Consider the following 7254-nt stretch of genomic DNA (forward strand, 5'->3'; position numbering starts at 1 on the left):
GCAATATATAGTCAGTTAAAAAGGAACAATACACAACTAATCATTTTTATCCTTATCAGCCAGTAGGTCAAATTGTGCAGCATCTCTAGACCTCAGCTCCTAGAAGATTTTCCCTGGGTGGATCTGAAGTACTATTTGTTTGGATACGATGGGTAATCATGGTGCTACATCTTGAACTAGACTTTAAAATAATTTACAACGCAGTTTTAACAATCCTAATTTTCTAATTTTCTGCCAAAGGTTAATACTTAATGCCATAATCATATTGCCATTCCATTTAGCTATTGACTTAGTGGGGGAAAAAAAGCAGATAGGTGGACAGATGCTGGCAAAGAGGCAGGAGGGAGCAAAGGGCCTGGCTGTGCTGGTACCTCCTGGCTGGAAAACACAAGATGTCTACATGCCATTGACACGACCCCATCCCAAGCTTAAGTTGAAATCTACATGTGCTCTCTCCCCGATTCTCTCTCCGACTCTTACTATTCTCTGTGTCTCTCTCTCTCCCTGTCTCTCTCTCCCATCTCTCTCTGTGTCTTTCTCTCCCTTCCTCTCCTCCCTCTCCCTGTCTCCACTCTCTCCCCATCTCCTTCTCTCTCTCCCAGTCTTCTTCTCCTTTGTCTTTAGCCAGAAATGATATCTCTATCAATTGCTAGAACTACTTTTAGTTTTTAAGAACTACTACCTAAGACATGGTATCCTGTATTATTTTTAAAAACCCAATTCATGGCCTTTTAAAAAAAAACATAAACACACACACACACACACACACACACACATCCTATAAATACAACTTTGCTTACCCTCCATTACCCTCTGACTCTTTCTTCTCTGAGGCTCATGCCTACTGTTGTCAGTAGGAACAGACTTGCAGATCCATCTTCCTTCTGTGAGTCCCAAAACAAAACCCTTGATTCTGTTCCAGGCCTTCTATGCTCTATTCAATGCTGGCACTGCATTCTTAGGGAACTGACTACTTGGTGGCTCAGGAGAGCCTTTATAGAACCCTGTCCCCCAAACATATCTGCAAACAAGCCTATTAGTTGTGAGCTCTGAAGCACCAGCCCTATTGACAAAGGGTCCCAGAGTCTAGGCAATCTACCTGGAAACACCACTCACATCTGCCTGAGATCCTGCTAACAGAACTGCCAACTACAACAGTACAGACCCCAAAGCAGCCTCAAAATCCAGCTCCAACTCTACTCAATCACAAACCTAGAGGCTATCCTATGAGTCCTGTGTTGCAACAGGGTAGGGTCTTGCCCATGTGTAGAGATTGAAAGTAATATTTGTCTTTTATGTGTAGAGACATCAATGTAAAGTTTACACCGATAATGATCAGGCAAGTGCCACACCAGTAAAGGGAATTAAGTAAAGCTCGAACAATCAACCAGAGAGATGGAGATCAATGAACATTCTGAAAAAGAATTCAAATAGTCTTTAAAAATCTTATTAAATAAAAATTTTAAAATTCAGAAACGGTTAACTAAACAAAATTGGGACAATAATTTATAAACAAAAATAAACAAAGAAGCAAAAAAACAAGAGAGAGAGAGAGAGAGAGAGAGAGAGAGAGAGAGAGAGAGAGAGAGAGAGAGAGAGAATATCCAGGAGCTGAGCATCCAGATCTTAGCACAACTGGCACCTTGTTAGAGGGACCAGTCTCACCTTAAAACCCAGCACACAGGTCCCAACACCTGCTAAAATGGTAACAAAGACCTAATCCATCAGAGAGCTAGTTCATCTTTCCAGGATTCAGGAAAGTCCCTAAATGTACTAACCCTGCCGTTTGGTGTCTGTAGTTTTGATTTTTCTCTAAATATATTCTTGCGAACTAAAGTGTATCTTATGAGGATATGGTTTTTGTACATAAAATAAAAAGAACTGTGAGGATCAGGCCTTGTACGATCTGGGCAAGTTCCCAGACATGCAGACACCCGCTAGCCATAAAGACTTTTATTTCAGCTTTCTGAGTGTTCATGTGAGCTCTCTGGCAGAATTACCTCAAAACACAAGGACAGAACCGAAAGACCTAGTTCCAACATCACACTCAGTCACACAAAAGAAAACCCAGTGAACTCCAAGATGCACCATTTGAAAGTATCAAATTATAAGAGAAAAGGGGGAAATGAATAAGGAAAGCATAGGGACCCTGGAACATCACCAAGTATACAAATATACGGGTTGTGGGAGTACCAGAAAGAGAAGAGTGAGAAGAGGGAACAGAAAGCTAACTTAAAGAAGTGCTGGATACGTTTCCCCAAATTTTTGGAGGGGTGTAGATCCGGAATCACAGAAGCTGAAGGACCCCAAGAAAGGGCAACCCAAAGAAGACTATAAGACACGTTAGAGTCAGATTGCTAACAATTTTAAAAGCTGCAGGAGAAAGAAAAGTGACTTTTCTCTTGGGAATCTGTAGGAGGAAGCCGGTGGGAGGCTAACAGTGAAGTTCTCCACAAACTAGAAAATTTGCACACTCAGTTCTAAAAGAAATAACCACCAGGCGAAAATGTTATGTACAGAAATACCATCCTTCAGAAACTTTTCTTTCTTCTTAAAAAAAAATTCTTGGTAGAAAAGAGTTGAAAGAATTCATCACAGTAAGAGCTATCATACAGGAAATAAGAGAGTCCTTCACATTAAAATTAAAGAACTCTCAAGTCACAACATGGAGACATGAAACTATAAACTCACTGCTTAAGTAAACACACAGTCAATGCAGAACACCCTAATATTGTTCGTGTTTGTGTTTGAGATAGTCTCACACTGTAGCCCAGGATGGTCCAGACAAGCTTGTAGCAATCCTTTGGCAACTTCTCAAGTGATAGAATTGTAAGAGGGAGCTGCTACTGCTGGCTTAAATAACCTAACAGAATGATTACGGAACTTTTAATTCTAAAATAAGTAAAATTTAAAAGTATCAAAAATAGCTACAGTTTCAATAACTTGTTAATGGACACACGAAGTAAACACACATACAATGCAGCACCAATGACATAAAATATTTAACAGTGTGTGTTGAAATCCCATACCTGTCTTATATACCTGGCTATTTAGGGTTGTAAAAAATATAAATTGGGGGAAAGGAAAAAATAAAAAAACAACATTGCTTTGAACATGCAGTGCACTATTACAAAGTCATTCAAAAGTAGACCTTGCCATTTGTAACTACAGTGGCTGAACAGTGAGAACATTATGCCAAGTCAATTGCAGACAAACATTGCACAATCTCATTTCTGTGTGGAGTCTAAAATGTCAGGCTCATAGAAGCCGTGAGTTTCTTCAGGGGCTGAGAGTTGGGAGTAACGAACACATATTGGTGAGAAGATACAAAGCTCTTGCTTACAGGATAGCTATGTTCTCAAGATTTAATATGCAGCAAGTGTGATGATCAACATATTGATCAGGCTGTGGTAAACACTGGGGATATGCATTGTATATAAATCCTTTCATATATAAAATTTATCACATAGATTGCCAATAGCTGTTATCACTAAAGTATTTTAAAATAGAAGAAGCTGGAAATGAGTGCCAGGAAGTGGAAACTGTCCCTCATTTCTGTTGTCTTGTTCTTCATATAAGGAACTCATCCCTCTTGGGAAGTTTATGCAATGGAATATCTTTCTCTTCCATTTTCTTCAAAAATCTCTTCAAATCTACTGACTTTTTTCACACTCTTCTGTGTTCTTCTTTCCCCCAGCAACTGTCTATCTTTTGAAACTTCCTTTCTGAGTATTGATGTGCATACACGGCATCTTCACGCCCCCCACTCATCAGCTCCTGTGAGCCTAATGTTTGTCCCCTCTTCTCCCTTTCAATGATGTCATTGTGATCCTTAGTGATTTATTCACTTCTGAACTAAATGCTGAGTCCTTAGCCTGACTTTTCTCACCCTGCTAGAATGCCTCTGACCATCTTTTCCTTTTGGAATGTTCTCTCTCTCTCTCTCTCTCTCTCTCTCTCTCTCTCTCTCTCTCTCTCTCTCTCTTCTTTTTTCTGATTTCTAAGACTCTAATCTTGTCCAGTTATCTTTATGGCTCTGTCTATCCTATCTCTTCTCTTTTTCTTTCTCTTCCTTTGACAGATCTCCAGATGCTCCTGAAAACTCAGTGTGATGGACTCAAATCACATTTCAAGCTCTTCTATTTTTATGATATTAATATGCCATAATTTAATTGGTTAATGGATGGGTATTGTATGACTGTTTGACTAATTAGGATGGCAGTGGATGCTGCTACAGCATAACATATGACTGCATAATATATCATCCTTTTATGACCTTCATCTTTATAAATGGCTCACTTACAACAACTCAGTGAAATGGTAATTTTTACCCCATTTTACAAATGAAGAATTTGAGCTGTTTGAACCAGGTCCTGGTGGTAGGGCCCACATTCACTCTATTGCCATTCAGAAGAATGGATAAAATGAGATTAAATGGAATGTGTTTTGGGTAATATTCCCCTCCCCCACAGGTTATTCTCAAACCTGTAGGAAGGAGTAAAATTCGGCCTTTATTTCCTCAGCATCATTTTTCTTCTATCTTCTGAATGCCCTTAATATTCACATGGTAAAATCTGTCTTTTTAAGTGGCCCTTGTGAATATATGCTCCACGAAAGCTTTGTCCTGTGTCTATATTTTAAAGCAATTTGTGGCACTAGCCCCAATTATACTATATACTATAACAGCATACACAATCAAATTCTTTCAGTGTATTTAGTGTTTTAGTGGGTATCACACACTGTGTCAGAGCAATACAGGAAGACATTGATACTGCAAGGGCCTCTCCATTTTCATTTTACATTTCCTCTCTATGTGGCTCCATCCATTGTCCTGGCTTCCAGTATCATCCATGCCCTATGAGCTGTGAATTTATACTTCAAACCTAACTGTTCCTTCTCTACTAATGATCACTTCCAAACCAGAAATAGACAAAATGAATTCATGCCCCTCCCATGTTTTCTTCAAAGCACAGTTATATCTAATATCCTATCACAGTAGATGACAACAGTTGCTCATGCTCAAAAATCTCAGGATCAACCTTAATAACTTTAGTTTTTTTTTTTTTCATTTTTCCCATACCCAATAAATCAATTTTTATATTAGTTAGTTTCTGTGGCTGTGGCAAAATACCATGACCAAGGTCAACTTAAAGGAGAAAGTTTCATTTAACTTATGGTTCCAGAGAGTTAAGAGTCCATAATAGTGGGGACCATGTGACAGCAGGCAGGAAACAGGAAACTGGCTGATCACATTTTGTCAGTACACCAGGAAACAGAATGAGCTGGAAGCCGGGATAGATTATGATTCTCAAAGCCCGCCTCCAGTGAAGAGTCCTTCCTTAGCAGGTCTCTGAGCCCTAAAAGTTCCCTAACCTCTCAAACAGTGTCACTACCTGGGGACTGAATACTCAAATACATGAGCCTGTGTGGGAATGTTTCTTATTCAAACCACATGTTCTTTCAACGGCCATCAACTTCTGTCTTTGCTGCCATCTTCTTCAACCCACCATCACTTATGATCTACTCTGTCACATAGCTGGGCTTCCATCCCAAGTCTCAGTCATTCTCAACTGCAGCCAGAGAGTTCTGATGACATCACTTTCTATTTTTAAACTGTCACTTTGCTCTTCACATACAGGGCAGACCCTGAAGGTGGTCCCTGACCCCTTTGCAAGCATCACTGGTAATGCTCCCCTCTTAAGAGTGCAGTTAGTCGGCTGCACTAACTGTTCAGGTCCATGGATTTGAAACTTAGAGTATCACGTTTCTCCCGGCTTCAGGAATCCTTTATCACTTCCTACCACCATGTTTTGGCACACTATGGCTGACCTAATAAGAATGGGTCTCATAGGCTCACGCATTTGAATGCTTGGTTGTCGGCAGATGGAGCTGTTTGGGAAAGGTTAAGAGGCATCACCTTGTTGGAGGAGGTCTGTCACTGTGGGGGAGGGGCTTCGAGGTTTCAAAGGCTGATGGCATTCCCAGTTGGCTTGCTCTGCCTCATGGCTGTGGATCAAGATATGAGCTGTGGGCCGTTCCTCCTGTCCACCACCATGGACTCCCACCTTCGAAACCCATTAGCCAAATTAAAAAAGTGTGTTTTAAAAGAGAAAAATACTTTCTTTCCCCTTGGCCATTGGGGTTTTAGTACAGCGACAGAAAAATGACTAAGACAGAAGCTGAGACCCACTCTTCCTCAAAGTCTAATATTGAACTATATTTCTTTAAAGAAATATTCATATACTCTTAAGAATAGTTTATGGCTCAGAGTAAAGAAACGATGGCTTGGCTTGCTGTTCCTCCAGAGAATCTGGATTCAGTTCTAAGCACAAGTATGACAGACAGTCCACAATCATTTCAAAAGCCAATTGCAGGAGATCTGATAACATCTTATGGTTTCTGTGGGAACTAGGGACACATATGATGCACAGACATACATGCAGGCAAAAAACTCCTACAATTAAATTTTTTTTAAATAGTTCATTTCTCTCAATTACTATGATTTTTTTTTTGTTTATGGCTCACTATAACTATAGACAATCTGTTTCTGTCACATCAAAATGTAAGCCTCATCTATGCAGGCCTGGGGTCTTGTTCTATCTTTGAGGTTTAGAGCAACTACCAGATGCCTTTTCTTGTACATCTATTGCTTCCAGTCTCATCTGCTTGAATCACTCTGCCTGGACCCTACCTTTTATCCTGTGCTCATTTTCCAACCACTGGTCCTTCCCTGTCTCTCCTCTCCCTTCACTTCATATTATCTTATCTCTTGGTTTTGTGTAGTATATTCAGTCTTATCGCAATGTCCAGTTGTTCTAAGCCATCTCTTTCCTCTTCGGTTCTTCTGTTCTGCCTATGCCTTCCACTCACTTGAACATCCTAGCCCATCACCCAGGCCTATTATTACTTGCTGTCTTATCTCTTCTCCTCATTTAGGCTTGCTGCCATATACTTTCCTTCAGACATTCCACACAATCTCACCTTCTGCTTGCTTTTGCCTGATCTCACCTACTTGGTTCCTGTGTTGCTTTATCTCTGTGATGCAGTCATTCCGTCCTGGCCTCTCCTGGTCTTTCACTTTCTGTACTGCTTTTATCTTTAACCCATTTATTACACCATCCTTCCTCTCCCTCTCCCTCCTCCCTTCCCTCCTCCTCCCTCATCTCTCATCTTCTCTCCCATTATACTGCCTTGTCTTTCTCCTCGAGTTCTGCCCTAACTCACCTCTCCTCTCCAGTGGTGACATCTGTCATC

This window comes from Mus pahari, chromosome 14, assembly GCF_900095145.1.
Source record: "Mus pahari chromosome 14, PAHARI_EIJ_v1.1, whole genome shotgun sequence".
In the NCBI taxonomy this organism is placed as follows: Eukaryota; Metazoa; Chordata; class Mammalia; order Rodentia; family Muridae; genus Mus; species Mus pahari.